Source organism: Schistocerca cancellata, chromosome 3, assembly GCF_023864275.1.
Source record: "Schistocerca cancellata isolate TAMUIC-IGC-003103 chromosome 3, iqSchCanc2.1, whole genome shotgun sequence".
Classification (NCBI taxonomy): Eukaryota; Metazoa; Arthropoda; class Insecta; order Orthoptera; family Acrididae; genus Schistocerca; species Schistocerca cancellata.
In genome coordinates this window covers 430483751-430508051 of record NC_064628.1, presented here as the reverse complement: position 1 = coordinate 430508051, position 24301 = coordinate 430483751, and the positions used below count along the sequence as shown (strand labels likewise).

General features: G+C 42.0%; 1 protein-coding gene and 1 non-coding gene across 2 annotated transcripts in view; one reads left to right on the top strand and one right to left on the bottom strand.

The window, feature by feature from the left end:
• The window catches only part of LOC126176735 (metabotropic glutamate receptor 4-like), an 848202-nt gene extending 831980 nt beyond the window's left edge, over positions 1 to 16222 (bottom strand). Inside the window, exon 1 of the mRNA XM_049923904.1 lies at positions 16084 to 16222. The gene's annotated coding sequence lies outside the window, so the exon portion shown is untranslated. The remainder of the gene's footprint in view (positions 1 to 16083) is intronic.
• On the top strand, positions 3319 to 3393 carry Trnat-ugu (transfer RNA threonine (anticodon UGU)). Its single transcript has one exon. It is a non-coding gene; the product is annotated as a tRNA-Thr (tRNA).
• Positions 16223 to 24301: the final 8079 nt, after the last annotated feature.

Below are 24301 nucleotides of genomic sequence, written 5' to 3'. Positions count from 1 at the left end.
CTTGCCACTTCCCCGAATGATCTGAGAAATTCTGATAGAATGTTATCCATCCTTTCAGCCAGATTTGACTTTAAAGCCTCCAAAGCTCTCTTAAATTCCGATTCTCATACTGGATCCCCTGCCTCTTCTAAATCAACTGCAGTTTCTTCTTTATAAAGGCCTTCAGTGTACCCACTCTACCTATCCGCTCTCTCCTCTGCGTATAACAGTAGAATTCCAGTTTCACTTTTAATGTTACCACTCTTGCTTTTAATTTCAGCAATTTCCTGCTGTCAAAAGAATATTGTGAAAGAGCTTTCTGAGTTACAGGGTGGACCAATATTCGCGCAGTCGGAAGGCAGAGCGCGACTCTTTGCATAATAATATTAAAAAAAAGTCTCTTACGAAATTTGGCCCTGTGAGTGTTTTCGGTAGAAAAAGAACGTCAAAGGAAGGCGATATGGCAACACAAGAATCATGTGTAAGACAAGTAGTTTCATTCAGACTGTATCGACACCAGTGTGACTACAGTGGTCTGTAGGCTGTATGTGCCGCCACACTATACATGGGCAGTAAATAGTCATACGTCTAGTGAAGTTAATAAAAAGGAAAGATCCCGTATGTTTTTTTAAGATCGTATGATACTGAAAATATTCACGTTATTCCTTACGTTTCGTGTTACGAACGCGGGGCGTGGCAGTGGCGGAAGTACCAGTCTTTCTGTCAAGATGTAGCCAACGATGTCCGTTTTCCGAAGAAGACATCCTGAAGAAACTCGCCCGACCCTGCGTTAATGACGGAGATATAATAAGGGAAGTTATGACGTCACAAACTTGAAGGTGACGTCCGCCATGTTAGTAGCGCTAAACGTTACTTTCTGCTGAAAAAAAAAGCCAGCTTGCATCATTTACAAATGTACTAGTCGTGTTGATTATAGTCTAAAGTGTATAGCAACCAAGACTTCATTTATAAGTGGACTCGTTCAAGCGATTATATACATGAATTTTACTTGCGCAGGTTACTTATATTGTAGGGGTTATATTTCAGTAATTTAGGTTAGATTTCCTGTCAATAGAACTTGAAGAGAACTCTAATTGAACGCTGTGAGAATGAAATACTGCAAAGCGTCCACACATAGCAAAATATATTCTCAGCATTTTCGGGAAGACGACATAGACGGAAGATCAGTTTCGTCAGTCCGTATCAATGAAACTGCTGGATTACCAAATCAGCCTTTTAACATCACACACTTCGCTTCTTGGTTAATCTAAACTCCTAACAAAAAGAAAGTTAGTTTAGAGAGGCTAAATGCGTGGCAATATTGGATCATACATGCCTTTAAGAGCAGAAAAACGTCTGAAAATGCCTTCCTGACCCTGTATTATTCTCGAAAGAACTCTAATATTCACCATTTAAAGTGACTGTTGCGGCAACATGGCAGAAATTGGAAGAATGAGAAGCAATTTTAAACCATACTCTGCTAATGTTTGATAGACAGAACATGTTGCCGCCGATCTCAAAGCATTATGCAGCAAGCCACCAAGGCTTAATAATGATAAGAAAAGTTGTACTCTGAACTGTTTGGCCACCGTTATTTGGAAGCAGTTAATACATTTCGTAACTGTTTAAGACTTGGCTATATTACAGGGACATGTAGTACTTAGGTATTAAAGATTTTGAACGTGGACGAGTAGTTTGAAAATTTTAAACGTGGTATCGTTCAAAGGTCCCGGTGCTGTAATAAAGTCGTCACCTGGGATCGATACCACAGAAGATAACAATGTCTCGCTTCATCCTACACTGACGAATTGGTGACGCTAGCGAAACAACACTCCCTCTAAGCTTCGCAACGCCACCGCACCGCAACGCGTCTCGCCCATATACACCCCAGCAAAGGAACGGAACGCTCTTCAGACTTCACCACCACCGATCAAGCAGGCCACATCACCTAGTTAGGACACATGTGTAACCCGTGTCTGGTCTTTGTGAAGTTTGTACTTTGGGAGAAGAGTTAAGTAAATGTGATGCTTCAATACTGCAAGGGGAGTTAATTATTATGCAATAATTTTAGTAGCTGTGTGTCCGGTTACGAAGTCTCGTAACCGGTTGGCCCTGACTAATATTAGTACGCAATCTGACTGCATAAAATAACAATAAAGAATGAAAGGAAATGTCCGTTAACACAATTGATTAATTAAGTCTCCTGCAACTATAAAATATACGAAACATCAAAGCACAAGTGTAATTGTCCTGTGTGTGGTAGTGTGATTCAACGTACATTTATGTGGCACGGTTCTTCCTCAATACGACAAGAAATTTTAAACACCATTTACAATGAACTAATTGAAAAACCAGAAATACTATAATTGCACATAGAAACCAGAATTACAAGTCTAATACATGAACACGAGCCCGATGCTTTGTTGACTGAACCTGTGACCGAGAGGCATTGTCATTAAGGAAATGTGAAATAAATTTTTTTTTACCTCCATATATATTGACGAAAAATACACTGTGATCATTGCAACATCTTCCATCTATACATTACACCAACCGAACAGCATCTACTGTCTCGCCCAACAGAACAACAACTGCACACGACATGCTCCCACTAGTACTGCCCACGACATCCTCTCAACAAGAACTGCCCACGGCAACCTCTGAACTACTACTGCCCCAGTGGAGGCGGCTGAATAATAATTTTTGGCGCAATCTCTGGCGCTGTGACTCAGTGTAGCCACCTTCCAATATTCAATGACAGTTGTAAATATTGAGCACATTCCAATGGAAATGGTTTGTAAAAAGTTAAATAAATCAGATCATTCCTGTAATAAAGTGAACTAGCATATCATATATTTTACTTCCACTCCAAAACCTCTCAGAGTTGTCACAGACTCCACTGTTATTCCGGACGACTGTAGTTTCGTGAGATCATTAAATAAAATTCTGTGTGAAGAACGATTTGCTGAAATACCGATTTTCAACATGTCCCCAATGAAGTATATCAACGCCTGCTTGCAGCTAGGGTGTCTATTTAAATATCATTTCATTTCTAGCAAAGCTGCATGGTCATTGACGGTAACTGTTCTTTCGGGAACAGATACTACCGTCATATATAGTTAAAAATATGGGTTCCCGGCCTTTGACCTTCTTGTGCGAATGCACACGCTATGCCCGAACTCGTACGGGACTTGGTAGATTAATCTGCCACGAGTAATGAGTATGATGGGCAAACATCTATTAGGCGCACTACGAATGTAGTGTTGTGGACATGTTGGGAATGTGGATCTCACGGGGAGCGTACAAGGGATAAGTCCCTGCAGACGCACTATCCTCTGTGCCCGCGGTGGCTCAGATGGATAGAGCGTCTGCCATGTAAGCAGGAGATCCCGGGTTCGAGTCCCGGTCGGGGCACACATTTTCAACATGTCCCCAATGAAGTATATCAACGCCTGCTTGCTGCTAGGGTGTCTATTTAAATATCATTTCATAACTGCAGCTGTTTCAAAATAAAGGATTGCTTCAAATGCTGTGTCATGCATTTTCTGGTCTGTCCACCCTACATATTTTCAGCTGCAGGACCACGCAGAGAGCAACCAGAAGAAAACAGGGGCACGTTGGAGGCAGCAGCATTGCAGGAAAGCATAATGATTGGTTTAGCCACCCGTAGTGAATATTTATACAGAATATCACATAAATCCGTCAGAAACTAAAAGATAAAGTTAATTTAATATCTTCACGGAAGATATGGGTGAAAATAGTGAAAAAAAGGCGTATTACTTTACGTGTATTGATCTATCTGCGCAGTTCCACTGCTTAGTGTATATTGAGACTGATAATCATTTGAAACTGGAGATATTTTCAAAAGTAAAAGCAATCAGTTCTGGAAGCTGTACTGATAAAAGAAAACTGCGCGAATCAGCCGAATGGGATGCGGTTGCGTCAGTGTTTTTGCATAATAATGTTATTTTCAAATGTGTGAATGTTTTATTAAACAGATGCCGTACTTTTTAAAACGCTCCAGATGTTCCTAACACTTCATACACATTAATAATAAAATAACACATTTTTCAGAGACGTTAGTGGCTTCGTTCACAAAACTCCTAGTTATGTTGTACATTCTATGCACTAAATTAATCGTAATTATGCGTTCTTAATCGCTTTTGTCTCATTTCCACTTAACAGATATACGTATATGTTTACTCTGTTAACTAACCTCATTGAAGTATCAGGTCAAAAACTGCTAATTTTACGAGCCACAAAATTCTTTTGAAGTTGACTATTTTATTTTTCAATCGCCGCTTGGTTATGACGTCATGATACCGTTGTCTTGTCTTGTCTCTACGTGATGTTGAAAACATAGTTTTAATATTGCTTCATTTTCTAATTTTAGAATTTATAGTATGGTATCTCGCTTCTTATTCGTTATACAGCAATTACTGCAGGATTTATACAAATACGTGCAGTTATTTAACAGTAAAAAGAAAATGATAGTACAGCCTTTTCCATTATTCCACAGCTAAGCGAAGATTTCAGAGGAACATGGTCCAGCGAGTCGCTAAATGTTTGGAAACGCACGGGGGTCGATGTTTTGCTTCTGCTCTGAAGGCTACGTGTATTTTGTGAAAGACATGCTGTCGCTGATAATGATCTAAAATATTACAACTGGTCACTCTTGTGTAGTAAGTATGAATGCGGTTAGTATGTTTAACACCTGCACATTGTAAGTTTTACAATTATTTCTGTGTAATGACAGGTTATTTTTAGCATGTTCTCAAGTGTTATAGGTGCAAGCATGTCATAATATATCCGACTATTTAAGAGCGGACATGAATATTAAGTAGTCGCGTTGCCTCCTAAAGTATTTGAGAATGGCCTGTGAGGCCGGTACTAGCCAGTCGAGTGAAACTAAATAAATACGTCAAGGAACAGACGTGGTCGAACCATTACACCGTCCAAAAAATATACGGCTGTGGTACCCTACATATCGAAAATTTTATTCATCAGTTAATATAATTAGCCATTTGATATCCACAGCTGAAAGATGTTCCCTTCTAGATTTTTCTCGGCAAAATCTTATTTGATAGTGTCAATTCCATGACATGAACCTACAATAAGTTTAGCATAATTGGATTATGTTTAAATAGCTCTGGACGTCGTAATTATGCAAATTGGGATGATGAAATCGTTCCGCTACGTGCATTATGTGGTGAGAAGAAAAATTAGTCGGCATTAATACTTATTGCCTCTCACCTGTATTACTTAAGAGCCTTGGACGAAATATAGCTACGTACGTTGAAACAACGGAGACAAGCGTATATGAACTTGGTGACATGGTAAATCTTTTCTCTCAGGTACATGGAAAGCACGACAGTACTCTGGGTGACGGATTTTAATTCGACTTAATGCACAAGTCTTGCTACACGTCTGCTAGAATAATGCCTCCTGGCTAGGTATATACGCGCGTCAAGTCAGAAGCAGGGATTTATTGCGTCTCTTGAGATGCGCGTCTAACTCCGAAATAAGTTTCTTCTTTCTTGTCTGGCTTTCATGTTTATTACTGTTATACGGCCTGCACCAACGGGAAAAAGCAGGCCTAATGACTGATGATGAAACACTTATTTCTGTTATATTTTTATATTTAAATTTAAACACGTTGTATTTCGGTAGGTACTAGCGGCATGTTCATTTTATTTCTCGCATTTTTTTTTCAGTCACCAGTCTTCTGACTAGTATATTACGTTCCATCACGAATTCCTCTTAGTTCCCAACCTGCTCGTTACGGAATATCACTTACAACCTACTTCCTCAATTATTAGTTTTATGTATTCCAAACCTTATCTTTCTCTACAGGTTTTAGCTTCTACAACTTCCTTACTACAACGGAAGTTATTCCCTTATGCTTTAACCGATTTCCTACCCTCCTATACCTTCTGCTTGTCAGTGTTTTCCATATATTCCTTTTCTCACCGATTCTGCGGGGAATCTCCTCATTCCTTACGTTATTAGTCCCCCTAATTTTCAGGTTTCTTGTGTAGCACATCTCAAATGCTTCGATTTCGGTTTCCCCACAGTCCATGGTTCGCCACTATACAATGCCGTGCTCCAAACATACATTCGCAGAAATTCCTGCTTCAAACTAAGGTCTATATTTGATACTACTAAAATTCGATTGGTCAGGAATACACTTTTGCCTGTGCTGCTCTGCTTTTTATGCCCTTACTTCGTCCGTCATGAGTTCTTTTTTTGCTTCCACGGCAGTAGAGTTACTTAACTTATCTGCTTTGTGGTTACTAATTTTGATGCTACGTTCTTCCCTATTCTCATTTCTGCTACTTCCCACTACCTTCGTCTTTCTTCCGTACTCAGCACTCGTTAGACTGTTCATTCCATTCAACAGATCCTGTAAATTTTCTCCACTTTCACTGACGTTAGCAACGTTATCAACGAATCTTATCACTGTTATCCTTTCACCTTGAACTTTAATTCCACAGTTGAACCTTTCTTTTCTTTCTGTCATTGCTTCTTCGATGCATAGACTGAACAGTAGGTGCGAAAGACTATATCTCGTTCTTACACCATTTTTAATCCGGCCTTATTGTTCCCTCTTGGTTTTTGTTCTTGTTGTATATTTTCTGCCTTTCTCTACAGCTTACAACTATTTTTCACAGAATTTCGAACAACTTTCACAATTTTACGTAGTCGAACGCTGTTTCCAGGTCGATAAATCTTATGGGTGTGTCTTAATTTCTCTTCGGTCTTGTTTCCATTATCAAGCGCAACGTCAGGACCGCCTCTCTGGCACCTTTACATTTCCTGAAGCAAAACTGATCGCCATCTGACTTATCATCAGTTTTCTTTCTTGCAAAATATGTGTAAAAGGAAGTGTATATGACCTTCTGGTAACGCCGTTTGCGTTTGTCTTGTTATTTTATCGACGTTATATAATTTGTGCTGTATTTCTAAATTTGAAAAGTGATCTGTAGATCTGTAGCATTTCTTTTCCAAATCTAAACCTTGCAGGCCACGTCACGCTTTGTGGCCGAGGGTACTTCGGATACCCCAATACTTCTCCCATTGCCCTGTCTCATTCGCGAATGGTACGTTGGACGAACAGTTGTTGCTAATACCCCAACAGATCATTAATTTCTTGTCGTAGCCATTTCGTGAGACTCAGTAATATGATGCCTAACTCATTTTCGAACGCATTCTCTCGAAATTTCAGCAGTCAACTTCTCCTTGAAGCACAACGCCGCTCTTGTAGGTCTGCTATTTGAGTTTCGTAAATATCTCTGCAACATTTACGTGCTTCGTAAACTGTCTTGTCAACAAACACACCGGTCATAGTTGGATCTTCTCTAAATCTCCTCTAAACCTAGGTAAAAGTCAAAGACTGAAGAGCAATTCCTAGTAAGGTCTAACGAGTGTTTGATATGCTACTTGTTTCATGAATAAGTTACATTTAGTCAATATTTTTCCTGTAAAGTTTGGCATCCACAATTCCTAAGGCTAATTGTATGTCATCCTTCCACTTTAGGTCACACCGGGAGGTCATATGCAGACATTTTATGGTTGTTACCGTCTGCAGTGATTTATTGTAAGCCAACGGCCTTTTCGAACATTAATGGATCGCAATTCCTATTAACACGGAATTAGTTTCAACCAATTATAATCACGGGCGGTTGCCAGTCCCCCCACCAATCATCGAACCTTTCGAATTAAAGCAGCGAACTGTGTTGAGATAGAACTGGATAGAACATACAGTATTTCAGAGTCTGTTCGTAATACAAGAGGCCTGTTCATAACAGACGAGACTGAATTCTAGCAAGTACAGGGAGGCAGCCTGTTTGACCCTGAGGTGGAAGAGACTCATTGTTTGTACCCCGTCGGTAAAAGTACTGAGGTGATGATGTTATGTTAATAACCTGAGTTAAATTCAAAATTTCTTCGCAATGTTTCATCGAGTGCAGATTCTTGTCGCTGTTGATGTCTAGCGGGCATCAGATGGTGACATTGTACATTTCGACTTTCTCTGATGTCTTTGGAGTGAATTAAGTTATATGTCTGAACCAAGTTTCACTTGTGCCCTTATTTTAACCCCATTCTCGTTGAGAAAAGCCGGACCTAACCGTACATTGTACAGGCGCTCATCAAAATCATCTCGAAGGTGCAAACAGACACCTATCACTTCATAGCATACCGGCGAAAGCCAGCGTAAAATCGCGTTTCGATCGAATTAGGGATGAAGTTTGTGAGTGGCTAAGCGATGGTGCGGGTATTGGGCTAGTGGTAACAAGGGTTCCCGCAAAGTTTGAAAAATGCGACAAAACAGTTACGGGTGATGTATTGTGACAGTAGTTAATAGCCAAATGTCTGATGAAATATGTAATTGGTACTTTACCATCGCGCTTTTTTATCATTTGTACATATGTTAGGTTTTTACATATAAATTCCAATTACTTCAGATCTCTCTCTCTCTGTTTATGTTGGTTTGTGATGCATTCCTGTCAGTGCTATGCAGACTTTGATATTCCTCCTGTTTCATATCGATACAGCATTACTTATGCGGACTGTCTAACACTCTACCTATTCCATCACAAGCAATATGCTGTAAATTTTTAATCCCTAACTTTGTTTTGAGTTTGTCGCTCTTGCAAACCTTGAAATATTATTTGTACTCCATCTTCATTTTGACAGTAAGCAGTTCCATCTGACGTTATGAAAATATGCAGGCCACAGTGTCATCAGTTTCGATTTCGTACTCTCCTTTCAATATTTTTGTGCTGCTGGTGTCAGGGAAGAAGTAGGAATGAATATTAGGTTCAACGTTACGTCAACGTCGAGGTCATTAGAGACGGAGGGAGCCCAAACTCGCAATATTTCAAGGATGGGAACGAAACCGGCCGTATTCTTTCAATGGAATCATACCGGCATTTGACTGAAGCTGTTTAGGGCATCACAGAAAACCTATATCTGGGTGTCCGAACGCGGATCTGAACCTCGCCCTCCGGAATACCAGTCAAAACACTGCGCCTCCTTAGTTTGTGCATTCTTAAGGGCAGTGCTGTATATTTATTGTGGATTGTTTTTGTATATCGTGTTTGCTTCTTAATCTTGTGTTTCAGTTTTTATAACTGGAATTGTTTTGTGTGTACATGTGATGGTTACAGTATTGTGCGGAATTATATTAGGTATGTGTCTGTGTTAAAGAAGCCAATTGTAATCGAAATACGGAAAAAAACTCAGTATTGTTGTGGCTACTGTTCACTGTTTAGTGGATCGATTTTGAAACATTCTGGTTTTCTATAGCAGGCGCAACAATCTTGATTCTTTTCGTATTATGATTAAAACTGCATTCTGTAAAAAAGGCTCCTTTCAATTACAATTCCAGATGATATTGTAAGTTATCACACGTACACAGAGAACAGTTACAGTAACAAAAACCTGAAGCACAAGATGAAAAATAAATAAAGGATAAAAGAGACTGGAAGTTGCTACATTCCATTTTAAGATTCGTACAGCTCTCTTGAATTGTAACTCTTTATAATTTGGAGCAATTTTATCTTTTCCACAGTTAGTGTCTGGGTTTGGCGCAGGTACATGAGGTGAAGGTCTAGTTGATGAATAATGGACTGGGAGACTGCGGTACAGGCATAGTAGAGTATCTCGTCTCGAAATAAAACTGAAACTACCGCTCTCAGCTGGGTTCTTTCGCATCTGTGTAATATCTTATCCTGCTGCATTTCTGAGATGAATTTTAACTCGCGGTACGAAGAAATCCGGAGGAGGTCGGGCTGTGCATCTGAAGCCTACATTCCTTGTGTTTTTGCTACACTTCGCAATCTGAGATGTCGTCTGGCTCGTGCTGGCACACTCCGCCATGTCATGCTCTTTTGTTTCGAAAGCGCACCGCTCCTTCTACGCTATGCATATTCAAGTTACCTAGCTCTCCAAGATTACGTTCCCGTGCAACAGATGCAGTGAGTTGGCGGAGGAAATAGACTTAAGGGACGTAAAGTGAGGCCCCATTCCCTTATTCGTCTAGGTGATGGTATTTATTACAAGCGCACTTAGTACAGTTATTGTGTACGACCAGGTAATTAAGATAACTGTATTTTAACAACAATTATTTGTTTAACTGACCCATTGGTAACCATTCTCAGATCTAGTTTTTTTAAAGTTGACATCGAACTTTGACAAGAATCAGACCTTTTGTGTTACACCGAAGAATGCATGCTGCCTTATTTTCTGGTTAATATTCTAACAGATGTTGCATTATCAGATCAAGTGTACTTAGCAATGGCTATAGCCATTGTTGATAAAATCCGTCACAAGAAACAAATAATCAATGTCTTTCCCACAACAGAGCCAGTTGTAATAATAGCAATAAACAGCCATAACTATTGTACTATCCCATAATTAAGAAATAAATCCAAAACGTTAGCAGATAATCTAAAATATTCCAGCTACTTTATTTTATACTAGAGGTACAGCAGCTTACATCTCAATAGCAAATATAAAAAGGAATAATTGAGCTTTCAAAATCACTTGTGCTGATCGTAACAAGTTGCATATTGATTAAACAGGCAGAGCTATAGCAGGTAGGCTGACTGATTATGAAAGTTAGACCCTTCTTTTGCTGAACATGTTTTGTGGTAAAGAGGCAATACATATAGTCACAAAACGAAATAAAAATTATCATATTTGCAGGATTTGAAGACAATAGGCATCTAGCGTAAAATTCTCACTTGGGTTGGGTTGGGTTCTTTGGGGAAGGAGACCAGACAGCGAGATCATCGGTCTCATCGGATTAGGGAAGGACGGGGAAGGAAGTCAGCCGTGCCCTTTCAAAGGAACCATCCCGGCATTTGCCTGGAGCGATGTAGGGAAATCACGGAAAACCTAAATCAGGATGGCCGGACGCGTGGTTGAACTGTCGTCCTCCCGAATGCGAAATTCTCACTTGGTTGTAAGTGATCAGGCACACCTGAGCACGTTCCCATTCTTAAACTTCACATTATCCAATCAGCCGTTGGTACACACCCTGACGTCAACTCAGTGATCACATCAATCGCTACACACCACAAAACATATTGCGCTGTATCTAGTTTTTGTTTTCCTTGTACTCACTAGGTTTAATTTTTATTCAGTCTTGGAGGTATTAGTATTTGGGTTGGGATACATATAATCTTGCTAATATTATATATGCTATTTGCTCTCTTATCTCTGCGACAATTACTTCACTTCTCTTATATTGCGTTCATAGAAACTATAACACAGTGTGTGTTTTTTCTGCACTGATTTAGCAACATTTATACCGTAAACTGTAATTTAATACTTCTGTGCTGCTACAATGGCAGTAAATTACCGTCGTCTTACACAATTTATAACAAGAAATTTCTCCCTAATGTAAAAACAACACTAATACTTTCATGCCAATGTGTATGCAACATTAGCAGATAGAATCCATATCTTACGGGCGTTGAAACATGTCTCACGTATAACTGCATTTCATCCACTCTCGACTTCCTTCCCACACGGTTGAACCAAAATAAGTGACTAACTGTTGAATTCTATTCGAAGCACTTGAGTGGACATTTACTACCCATTGTCATAATCAAAGGTTTTCTTACTCATTGGCGTCTCTTACGAGTGCTAGAAAGCTGTTACCTGATGACCACGTAAGAAGCCGGAAATGGAGCGAAATAAGCGAATAGCAGTGGAACATCTTTGCTTGCAAACCTTAAACAGAAATTTGCTCTGCCAAGACGTGACGGAAAAAACCAACGCACGAGAGTTGTTCGGAAAGTAAGTTCCGATCGTTTCGAAATGGAAACCACTGTGAACATCCGATGAAGCATTGCACATATGCGTTGGGCAGTGTCTGTAGTATGCCCGTCGATCACGTCACGTCGCTCTTATCAGATATGAGCACACGATCAGGACGCAAGGATGCCTACAAAATAGTGTCTCCCCCCAAGTATGAAGGCCTGGTGAGAGATTTCGCCTGATGTCATGCAGACCAAGTAGTATAACTGTCATACGGATCCTTCTTCTTGACAATTCTTCGCCGCACTCTGTAGAGACAGTGAAGATGTTCCTCTAACTTTTTCGATGGGAAGTGGTTAATCACCCACAATAAATCCCGTAGTTGGCTCCCACTCAGTTTTATCTCTGCTCACATGAGCTGCTGGCTATGAAGACAACGTTTTGACAGACACAAGGAGCCGTGAATGAGATTAGAAAATTGACGGAAAACACAGGCGGATGCCTTCTATGACGAGGGTATTAGGAAGTTGGTACAGCTGGCCATTGTGACCGAGCGGTCCTAGGCGCTTCAGTCTGGAACCGCGCGACCGCTACAGTCGCAGGTTCGAATCCTGCCTGCCTCGGGCATGGACGTGTGTGATGTCCTTAGGTTAGTTAGGTTTAAGTATTTTTAAGTTCTAGGGGACTGATGACCTCAGATGTTAAGTCGCATCGTGCTCAGAGCCATTTGAACCATCTGAAGTTGGTACAACGCTACAATGAATGTCGGAGCGGCGGCTAAGTAGAGAAGTGGCTGGAAGGTGTAGCTGACTGTTGCAAAAAAACAGCATTTTCCATTTCGCGACCGTTCGGAACTTACTTTCCGAATAGCCCTCGTACATACAGTGCCGGCCAAGAAAAGTGAAGCACAAGAGTTGGAGGGTATGTGATGTAATTGTAGTGATTACAACATCGAATAAGGTTTCTAGGAAAAAAAGGATTGCCAATACGAGATCAGTAAGACATTGAACTCCCTCTGGCCTGGATAAATGCACTTTTTTCCGTTTGGGAGGGGCTCTTGAAACCGATGTATCCACATTTGTTGTAACCAGTCCTTAGTATCCTGGAAACCAGCGCTGGGACGGAGTTGTAGGAGCCGGTCCCCCACATGATCTTTCAAGGACAGTTCTGGAGACCTTGCTGGCCACGGGAGTATCTCGCCGTCACGCAAACAGTCCACAGAGACACGTACCACAAGTGAACGGTCATTGTTCTGTTGAAAAGTGATACCACGATATTGTTGCGTGAGAGGTGACATTTGAGACGGCAGGATACTCCTGAACATTACCAGCCATGACTTAATGCCAGAGCCAACTGCTACCCATACCTCGATGCCACGATTAGCACCGCTGTGTCCCTCTAAAATAATGGAAGAATGGAACTTTTTCCAGAGTAGCCGTCGTACTCGCTGCCGACAGTCATCCGGCCTGGCGGAAAACCGCGATTCATCGCTGAACATAGTGCGACGCCATTCATCGGCAGTTGATGCTTCACGTTTGCTGCACCACTCTAAATGTAGTTTACGCAACTGACGGTAATTGCGCAGTCCAGCTGCTGCTAGCCCCTTACTAATGGTGTAGGATCACACAGAATGTTTCAGGGACTCCATTATTTGTTCTCGGATGGCAGGAGAAGATGTGTGTGGTGCAGTACGGCAGTCATCCCCTGAGATGGTCAGATCTGTTCGACCGAGATTTTACCTACTCTCTTATAATCCGAATATCGTCGATTAGTGTTTATATATACGAAATGCATATGAATACGTAAATGCTTAAGATAATGATGTCAATTTCGTGAGTTTGAAGGCATTTTAATTCGAACTGTATATTAATAATACTTTTCTAAGCATCGTTTATTATACAAAGAGGTTCTACACTGACAACCATTAAAATATTTGCAGTGAAATATAAGAAACTGCAGTACTGCATACTATACTGTAAGAATTTTCTATTTCTTTGTACTTGAATGTACTTTGAAAAGTGTTCTGTTGTCTGCGTGGTTGTGAGTATTTCGTCGATGTTTACTAGACTGCAATTTCATTCGGCGTGTTTCTGAATATAATTAGTTTAATTATTTTGCATGACACTGCAATTTGATAGTTAGTGTTTAGTGACATTATTAATCATTTCGGTAAAGATTCTTTCCAACATTCTTCCAAATTATTAGGACTGCAAATATTTCAGATCTTTAACTATCATTAGGTTTAGATCACGTAAAATAAGTTTGCTTCTTGTATGTGGCAGTTACTTTGTCAGTGCACCTGAATCTATACGTTACATAGGTCATGAAAATCAACTAGTTTATTAACAGGGGTTGTCTTATTGTACTAGTACCCTGCTGAACTGTGATTTCGAAGATTTAATCTGGCTTTTCAAAATCTAGCTGGTATATTACTCTACCGCTGTTGCACCTGATTTGCACTATATTCTACATTTTAACAAAATCTCTAAGTTTACGTGTGAAGGTGGATAAAATTATCTGTTCGATAACCTCCCCTCCAGTATGTTACTGCACGGAACCGACAGCCTCAGCTTAGGATATATTAGGTGCATGCCAGCTCTGTCAGCTGAATAACCTAATTAAGTGGGACGGTCACAAGATTACGTAAACTACACTCCTGGAAATGGAAAAAAGAACACATTGACACCGGTGTGTCAGACCCACCATACTTGCTCCGGACACTGCGAGAGGGCTGTACAAGCAATGATCACACGCACGGCACAGCGGACACACCAGGAACCGCGATGTTGGCCGTCGAATGGCGCTAGCTGCGCAGCATTTGTGCACCGCCGCCGTCAGTGTCAGCCAGTTTGCCGTGGCATACGGAGCTCCATCGCAGTCTTTAACACTGGTAGCATGCCGCGACAGCGTGGACGTGAACCGTATGTGCAGTTGACGGACTTTGAGCGAGGGCGTATAGTGGGCATGCGGGAGGCCGGGCGGACGTACCGCCGAATTGCTCAACACGTGGGGCGTGAGGTCTCCACAGTACATCGATGTTGTCGCCAGTGGTCGGCGGAAGGTGCACGTGCCCGTCGACCTGGGACCGCAGTGCCGTAGGGGACCGCACCGCCACTTCCCAGCAAATTAGGGACACTGTTGCTCCTGGGGTATCGGCGAGGATCATTCGCAACCGTCTCCATGAAGCTGGGCTACGGTCCCGCACACCGTTAGGACGTCTTCCGCTCACGCCCCAACATCGTGCAGCCCGCCTCCAGTGGTGTCGCGACAGGCGTGAATGGAGGGACGAATGGAGACGTGTCGTCTTCAGCGATGAGAGTCGCTTCTGCCTTGGTGCCAATGATGGTCGTATGCGTGTTTGGCGCCGTGCAGGTGAGCGCCACAATCAGGACTGCATACGACCGAGGCACACAGGGCCAACACCCGGCATCATGGTGTGGGGAGCGATCTCCTACACTGGCCGTACACCACTGGTGATCGTCGAGGGGACACTGAATAGTGCACGGTACATCCAAACCGTCATCGAACCCATCGTTCTACCATTCCTAGACCGGAAAGGGAACTTGCTGTTCCAACAGGACAATGCACGTCCGCATATATCCCGTGCCACCCAACGTGCTCTAGAAGGTGTAAGTCAACTACCCTGGCCAGCAAGATCTCCGGATCTGTCCCCCATTGAGCATGTTTGGGACTGGATGAAGCGTCGTCTCACGCGGTCTGCACGTCCAACACGAACTCTGGTCCAACTGAGGCGCCAGGTGGAAATGGCATGGCAAGCCGTTCCACAGGACTACATCCAGCATCTCTACGATCGTCTCCATGGGAGAATAGCAGCCTGCATTGCTGCGAAAGGTGGATATACACTGTACTAGTGCCGACATTGTGCATGCTCTGGTGCCTGTGTCTATGTGCCTGTGGTTCTGTCAGTGTAATCATGTGATGTATCTGACCCCAGGAATGTGTCAATAAAGTTTCCCCTTCCTGGGACAATGATTTCACGGTGTTCTTATTTCAATTTCCAGGAGTGTATTTTTTTTTGTAACTTATTGCCTGTTGGCTTTGCTTCGAGATCTTTGGCCGATGTTCATTTAATGACTTTCTAATGTTTCGCCAGAACTACTGAATGGTATTGTTAATGCTGCCAGCGCCGAAGTGTGAATCTTTGACGATGCGAGCACTTGAGCTGGCAAAAAGTCAGAACAATTGGCCACGAAAGCCTCAACAACTTCTAATATCACTTCTATGTCACAAGAAAGCTATTAAAAAAAAAACAGTGCCACGACCAGCGGGGCCTGCGTAGTATCTTTCAGGAATCAGTGCGGCAGCGGGACTGACCTGCGGGATCTTGAACAGCCTCAGCAGGTTGGCCACCTGGATGGACGTGACGCTGGAAGCTGCGCCCACCACGCCAGAGATCACCTTGCGGACCGCAGTCTTGTTGCAGTGGTATTCGGCGCCGTCGATGTTGCTGATGGAGCCTGCAAACAGAGCAGATCCGATGTCTCAGTAACGTGAGGCTGAAAAACACACAAATCAACAAAAGTGCTTCATCTCCAAAAAAAAAAAAAAATGTTCAAATGGCTCTAAGCACTACGGGACTTAACATCTGAGGTCACCAGTCCCCTAGACTTAGAACTAATTAAACCTAACTAACCTAAGGACATCTTACACATCCATGCCCGAGGCAGGATTCGAACCTGCGTCCGTAGCGGTCGCGCAGTTCCAGACTGTAGCGCCTAGAACCGCTCGTCCACTCCGGCCGGCCCTGACGTTGTATGTAAACGTACATACAGGTACCTACGGGTAGAACGCCGGACGCGAATGGATAGCAATTGCAGGAAAAGCGTCAGTAAAGAAGCATTGGACACTTCTATGGAACAGTACGGCGAACATGCATCATCCCAGGAAGGGAAATAGCGGCCGATGACAGAGTCCGCATCATCACGCTACAAGCAGAAGACTTGTCAACCAGAGAAGTTGCTCGATGTTTGCACCGGAGTCGAAGTGATGTGGTGCGGACATAGCTTGGGTTCCAGTTCACCGTTAACATTGATGGCTTACATCACCCAGGAATTTCACGCTCGACAGGTGCTCAGGATGATCGATATCCACGATTCCTGGCTCAAAGGAACCGTGGGCTTAGTGCTCCACAACTGAATACGGCGTTCGAAGAAGCAACAAGGACGTTGGCCATCGCACAAACTGAGGAGACGAATCCGTGATGCTAATCTCCATTCGTGACGACCACGACGAACATCACGTCGTACATCACAACATCTTGGGCTCCGTGACAGATGGGCAAGAAATGATGCAGAATGGACACCTCAGGATGGTCATTGTGTGTTGTTTACGGACGAAATCCGGATCTGTTCGTGTGTTAATAATTGCAGCCGATGTGTTTGAAGACAACTCGGAAATATCGATTGCCTCCAACAGTGTGTCCCAGATGTGCAACAAGTGATGGAGTGATGTTCCTGGGGTGGCGTTACTTGAGGCCATCGTACACTTTTCGCGGTTGTTGAGGACACTCTTACTGCTCTACGGTACAGGGACGATATTCTGTAGCCAATAACGGTGCCATATCGGCAACATGTTGGTGACTATTTCATCTTGATGGATCATAACTCAAATGTTCATTGCGCCGTTCTCGTGAACACGTTCCTTCAGCATAACCGGAGTTGAGTGGCTTGCCTTTTACCCAGACATGAAACCAATCCAATATGTGTGGGATCGACTGAAACGAGGTGTTTTTGGACGTCGACAACGGCCACGTACTCTGAGCGAGTTATGTAGAATCACCATTGGAGAATGTGACAAATAAAATGAGGGCTGGCTTAATGACCTAATCTATGGTATTCCACGTCGGTTCCTAGCCTTCATACATGAAAGGGAGTATTTCACGAAGTACTGACGTTTCTTATCTTAGGAGCGCTGTGAAATGAAGAAAAATGGAAAACTGACGATTTTCTCGTTTCCCAAATGTTTGTTTTTTGATTTTGTGACCTGGACACATTGAAAATGAATGTATTTGCATGACTCACTACCAGATTTTGGTTTCTGTATCATGAATTTCAAAATAAAGGGCTGATGCAAAACTTTTGTTGGTGTGTGCACGTCCATGGTGTACGAAACAAATTCCTACAAAATTCATTGCATAATTCTGCATGTCAATGTCTCATATAACTCAACAATTTTATTAACTACAAATCGTAAAGTATCAGATGTCTATACATACATTTCATGCCTCCAATGCCAAAATCTTTGGTAATGTACATGTTATCTTTCCTGCTATGTTGTATGCTATCTTTCCAGCAACGATTATGTCCTCGATCTACGTCACATATTTTCCTATTAAACGGTTGCAACCGAACTACCATTGAATTTGGTTTATAGTACCCACTATGTTTAAAATAAATCAAGACTGCTCAATAGATTTATAGTGGTATAAAAAATATTCTACAATGTAAAATAGCGCAAGATGTTGGAAATTCTGAGGAGACAGGGGAAAGATATAGAGAAAGATAATGCACAGTACACGCTATGTACACGAACCAAGAGGAAAGTATAAGAATGGAACACCAAGAAACATGTGCTCGGATTAGAGGTGGTGTAAGACAAGTATGTAGTCTTTCGTCTCAATTGTTGACTGTACATATCACAACAGCAAAGACTAAAGCGAAAGATAAGTTCATTTATGGACTAAAAATTTAGAATATCACAAATAAACTTCGATATGTCTTTACAATTCTTAGTGAAAGTGGAGAAGAACTGCAGGACCTGTTAAATTGAATGAATGTTCTAATCAGCACACATCGACCTTAGTTTGAGAAACAAATTTCTGAGAATTTTTGTTTTAACCCTTGTGAATATGGAGAAAGTTTTCGACACTGTAAGCTGGAATAAGACGTGCCCACTCATGAGTAGTTTAGGCTACAGTAGAAAGACAAGTAAAAACGTGTTAAAAAAAGGTTGTAAAGCAAGTTTCAGTCTTGTAACCAGTTCTGTTAAACTTATATGCGAAGAAGCAATAAAACAATTAGAAAGACACAAAAGAGTCTAGAAATCCAAACACGACAAAATGTAAAATAACAACGTGTTATAACTACCACATAATACTTTTGTTGTATGTATCAAAAGAAATATGTATTACAGTCCACTGAAGATGCTTCACAAATACAGGAAGAGAAACTCGTATGATAATAAACAAACGGTCTTCAATTAGTTGCATAGACGGAACATACCAGCACGAATGTGATGGAAATAGTTGATACGGCACTATTCTTTATACGAACTGTTTTGTGGTATCACATAAGCCTCAGAAGCTGTCTCCATTAACTATATGTTTATTTCACCAGGACCGGATGGTTCTTCGTTTTCGATATCCTTCATAGGGTTGCAGATTTCTTACTAGGTTATCTGTCGTGTACATGGATATTTATCCTCTCGCATCACATTTAACATTCCTTATGTGAATTCGTTCCTGCTTTTCATCAGCAAGGCTTGGTAGGTCTTTACCTATTCCTTCACGTCTATTAGAGCAATTCCAGCACAGGTCTTGTTTTTAACTCTCTTCTTCAGTTTCTTCCACGTTCTGCCTGTCCTAGTAGTACCCAAGTTATATATTCTGCCACGCCTCATTTTTAACTTTACTAATGGCCTTCCGTGCTTTTCTTCCGTTCGCTCCATACGTTTTCCGGTTATAATCAAGCCGAGTGTTCGGTCATTTACTATAGGCCCCCTTTTTCATCTTCATCATTTTCTTTTTTCCCAACTTTATTTCTTCTGGCAGAACTTTGAAGGCCTAATACATCTTCACATCCTTGATATGTTGATGTCTTTTCTGCTAGTCTGTGTTGATAGATGAAGTTCGTTGAATCCTCCTGCAAACAGTTTATACCTGATGCCAACTCTTCACCTTCTGTCCGTCTGGATTCTTGAAACCAGTAAATAATAGTTTGATACACTTGCGGAGTTCCGTAAAACTCTCGCGTCCTTTATAGCTAGCGTTGTTTTTTGGCGTGTTATCACACAGTCAGTTACTAATCTCAACTTACGTGTACGTGTCGGTTTTCCCCATCTATGGTGATCTATTGACGTCGGCGTGAACTATCCATTCACTTTTTCAAGGCATTTTTCTGACACAAGTCTGTCAGCCTATCCCCATAATTATTTAACACATTTTTCCCATGCTGGCCAACAACAATAAGGTAATTCGTTCTGCAGCCAGTACGTCATTCGAGTTCCAGTAACTAAAACTTTTTTCTGTCATATTTCTTCACTTGCACTCGGCGGCAGAACAATCCCGGATGGGGTCTCCCGGCTAATAATGTCCTTCGATCACTGCATTCCATTATTTCCAGTGATCCCGTCAGCTGAACAAAAGTATTTTTCTTTTTCTTTCAAGTAGCTGACTTCATTTGGCGCATACACTGCGATGATCACCACGAGTGACTTAATTCCATTTGCACCTGCAGGATTTTTTCCCATAATCTGATCCCAGGGTTTAAAACTTTCTGACATTTTTTCTTAATAGCTGTGGGGACTCCACTTCTGGCCCTCTCCTCTTCAGTCATCCCGCTATAGTAATGGATAGAACCATTCCGTTTTTCTGTACCTCTGCCCCTTTTATTCGTAATATTTCTTTATTTTATGAAACACTTACTCAGTTTTAGTGTCAATCCTCTGCATATTCCATGTACCGATAGTCACTTTCCTTGCCCGTGCCAAATTTCGTTTACCAGAAAGACCAACCTGTTCATCCCAGGCTCTTTTAACGCAAAATTTTGCCTCGGCATTATTGTTTACAGGTGACAGTGTGTTAGCCTTACGCCTCAAACCTCTTCCTGGAGGATCAGATAATTTTTACTCCCGGTTTTCTTCCATTAGACCGACTGCCTCTCTAGGTCGGGACTCTGTCTACCCCCGCCTCCTGAACCCTTCCATCTTCTCGACCACGAGATGTTGCTGCTCTTCATCTACCCTTCAGGCAGTTGGTTCCAGCATACCGATTTGCTCGTTACTTAAAGGTCCAAGAGAGTCTTGATTAATCCTCTTCCATTAGTTGCTTAGCGTACTTCCATTTTACACCATGCACTGTCCAGGGGTTCGCGGAGCTGACGTTAATCTTCAGCAAATATTGGGAAACCACCTCAGAGTTTGCCCAGGGCGCCGATGCCTGGACAGTCACGTCCACTGATAAATATCTTTAGTCGGATTGCAACATACGTCAATAAGAAATGCCAATGATGGGCTTTGGCTCAAACCTGTTGATAATAATATTTGAGTTAGCAGTGCTCTGTTATGACAGAGAATAGTAAGGGACTGAAAATTTGAAAATTTTATTAAAGTTCATTCACCCTGCTACAAGCAAAATGCTGTCAAGTCAGAGGCAGAGACAGAACGAGGAATTAAGTGGCATGTCGTAAGTGGGCCAGGCCTCGGCAAGTTACAACAGCATGCCGAGAGAGAGAGAGAGAGAGAGAGAGAGAGAGAGAGAGAGAGAGACGACGAGCTCAGCGGAAAATAGAACAGAAAACTAACCGAAGTGTGACACGCGAATTCGTAAGAGATGTCGAAATAAACTGTACCTACTTTATAAGAACCAGTATCAGAGAACCTACACAGCAGTTAAGAGCATGTTAAGCTAATTTGGCAGAATAAGGAGGACACATGACACATGCGGTCATTACGAACGGAGCATTGTTCCATAGCCTCATGTTATCTCCCTTTAAATACTCGAGCTCTCCAGCTCTCAAGGAGTTGATCGTTCGGATCGATGGCGTTCACAGTAATAGCACTCGATCCCATATTTACCGTTAGTGAATCTATGTCCCACATGCTCCACAATAGTCTACGAACCAGCCGAAAATGTACCTTAGGTGACGGTCTTCGCCAAGTGAACTTCCTACTGTTCGTCGCCTACCATTTCTGATGGAGAAGCTAACTGTCTGCCGACAGCACCACATCACAGAGTGCTGACAGCACCGAACTTCAGCGTCAAAACCAGCAACAGAACCTCGTGGGGGTCCACGTTCCTGTTCGACAATGAGGCGAATCCGGGTGCTGAAACCTACCTGGCTCATAGGAAGGACATCGACCGACCACACGACTGCCGACAACACCATATCGCGGACTGGTCATCAAGGGTAAACAGAGAATTCGGAATGGGATAGAGCACACTATAGCAGACCATTCGTGCTGCCCCCTAGACACACCAGCAGCGCACCGCGGGTTATGGTCACTCATCTTTGGCTTGGGCCTGCAGATGAGAACTTGCTTCGGAGTCGTTACCGGGAATCCAACAAGCAGCTGAATGTGGCATCGGCTATAAATCCGGTGCGAACAAGACGACTGTAAAATGGTTAATAAATAATTGAACTATGACAATGTTTTTTTACTAGTGTCAGGGACGTTTCACAGGTACCCAACTGCTATCCTGACTTCATGCAGAGATGTCTCTGCTCTGCCTCTCTGTAGCACGTCAGTTAAGCAATCCTCATAAGATTATTCAGTTTCTGGTGGACACGTGGAGGTATTTTTGAAAGACTAGGAGCTGACAAAGACCAGAGATTTCGGGAAAGTCTGCGTGTTAAGGTAAACGTTTTAGGTAGCACAGATATTGATAACAATATTCGTCCTGATGTAAACCTGAAGACTTCGAACTTCTCAGATACGAAACAGTTAACTATAGAATTCAAGACAAATTAAATTACGCTGTGCCATTACTGTGAGTTTAGAGTCTGCCACTATTTTTTACGGATTGTCTCTTCTGACAGTAGTCGAGTTATCTCTACGATCTATTTTACGGAAATTCAAGACGACAAATATATTTTCTGCTACTTTATCTACAAATAATTTTAACATGAATTCCTTATTCACAAATTACTATGGAACTAAATTTTGGAAATTAAATCCATCAAATTTTGCTATTTACAAGTAGCGCCGACGCTCAAGATTTTCTTTACTTCATTCTTTACTAAAGAATTGGATAAAAAAGAAATGGTCAAGTAGCTACGTTTGTTATCACTCTTTAAGGGTAGCCGAAGATAGCAGCTTTAAATATTAGTGATGGAAGAAGTACGAATCACCGGTGCAAGGTCTTTAAGGAATGACAGGTAGCGCCAGGTAACTACTCTGAATGATTAAACTGCACTCTTCTCAAAAAAATCTAATGGAGTAAAAATACTGTCCACTCATGGTAGTGAATTGATCGTAACATACTGACATTATGATTGGTGGTTCCATTTATGCTATATTCCCTTTTCCTTTTCTCATTAACAGCACAGGCAACAGATTACACTGAGTGCGAGTACTTTACACAGTGCGCCTAAAACACTATGGGCACTATTCGCCGAGGGAAGAGGTCACGTATACGAAACATATCTTAAAATTTACAGGCTTAGGGTACTGCGGCTTAGGTGTTTGCTAATAATATCGGAAATGTCTCTATGTTCTTTTCTGGAAATGGAGGCACCTAACGGAAAATGCTTATCTAACTCACTCACAGGTTGAACATAAGACCGCACAGTACTATTCCGAGAATCATGGGCCAAAGGAATTGTCCCTTATCTAGATGCTTATCTGCGTGCGTCCGTGCGTGCGTGCGTATGTGTGTGTGTGTGTGTGTGTGTGTGTGTGTGTGTGTGCGCGCGTGTGTCGGACTTCCTTTATTGACAGCTGGTTTCAGAGGCAGTGCTGTGCAGTGGAAATCCAGTCCACTTTTCAGCTCATCACGCAAATACGCACGGGTAATTGAATTGGTTTCCTCCGTGACGGTTCCCAGCGAGGCTCCCTGTGAAGTTGCTTGAGGTAAGATCAATACAGCCTCATGACAAATTTCTCAACGATGGCTACAGTGTGAAGAAAGAAAAACAACTCACTCGGAAGGACCTCATTTCCGAAAGAGTTTCATCTGAGAAAGTAGCCCCTCTTCCTTCTTTTCAAAACCGACGGACTCGAATCTCCAGACGTAAATTGCATCTCACGACCTGAAAGCTGATCTGGAAGAGGAAAGGAAAAATTCGTAAGGCTATATGTAAACAGACGGTGCCCCCACCGTGATACTAAATGTCTGTTTTGATGGAGGACATGTTACTGCGTCGCATCAAATTTGCTAATAGAAGGAAAATTAAGTGTAATGTTTGTAACTTCAGGCTGTCTTGTGGCCTCGAGACATGATAAAGGATTTCCTCACGAATTCGCAGTTGTCTAAGCAACGTAAAGAAAATTTTTAGTGCCGTTGCATTATTAGGTGTAACATAATCTAGCGAATCATGTAAGAGTGTTATGTCTGTCAGAACCCTGAAGGAATGGACGACTGATAAACATGCGCTGATGCTGTAGTATGACTGGTGAATATGGATGTGGCATGCGTACTTTATTAGTGACTGTTGTATCTGCAGTGGAAGAAGAAAAAAATGCGAATCAGCCGGGGGAAGTGGCACGGAAACGAATGGATGAAAATCCCGTTATGTATAGCTAAGTGCAAAGAGCAAATATATTCCATTTTGATGCAACAAAAAGAAAGTAATAGGACTGAGGGGAATCTATAAGC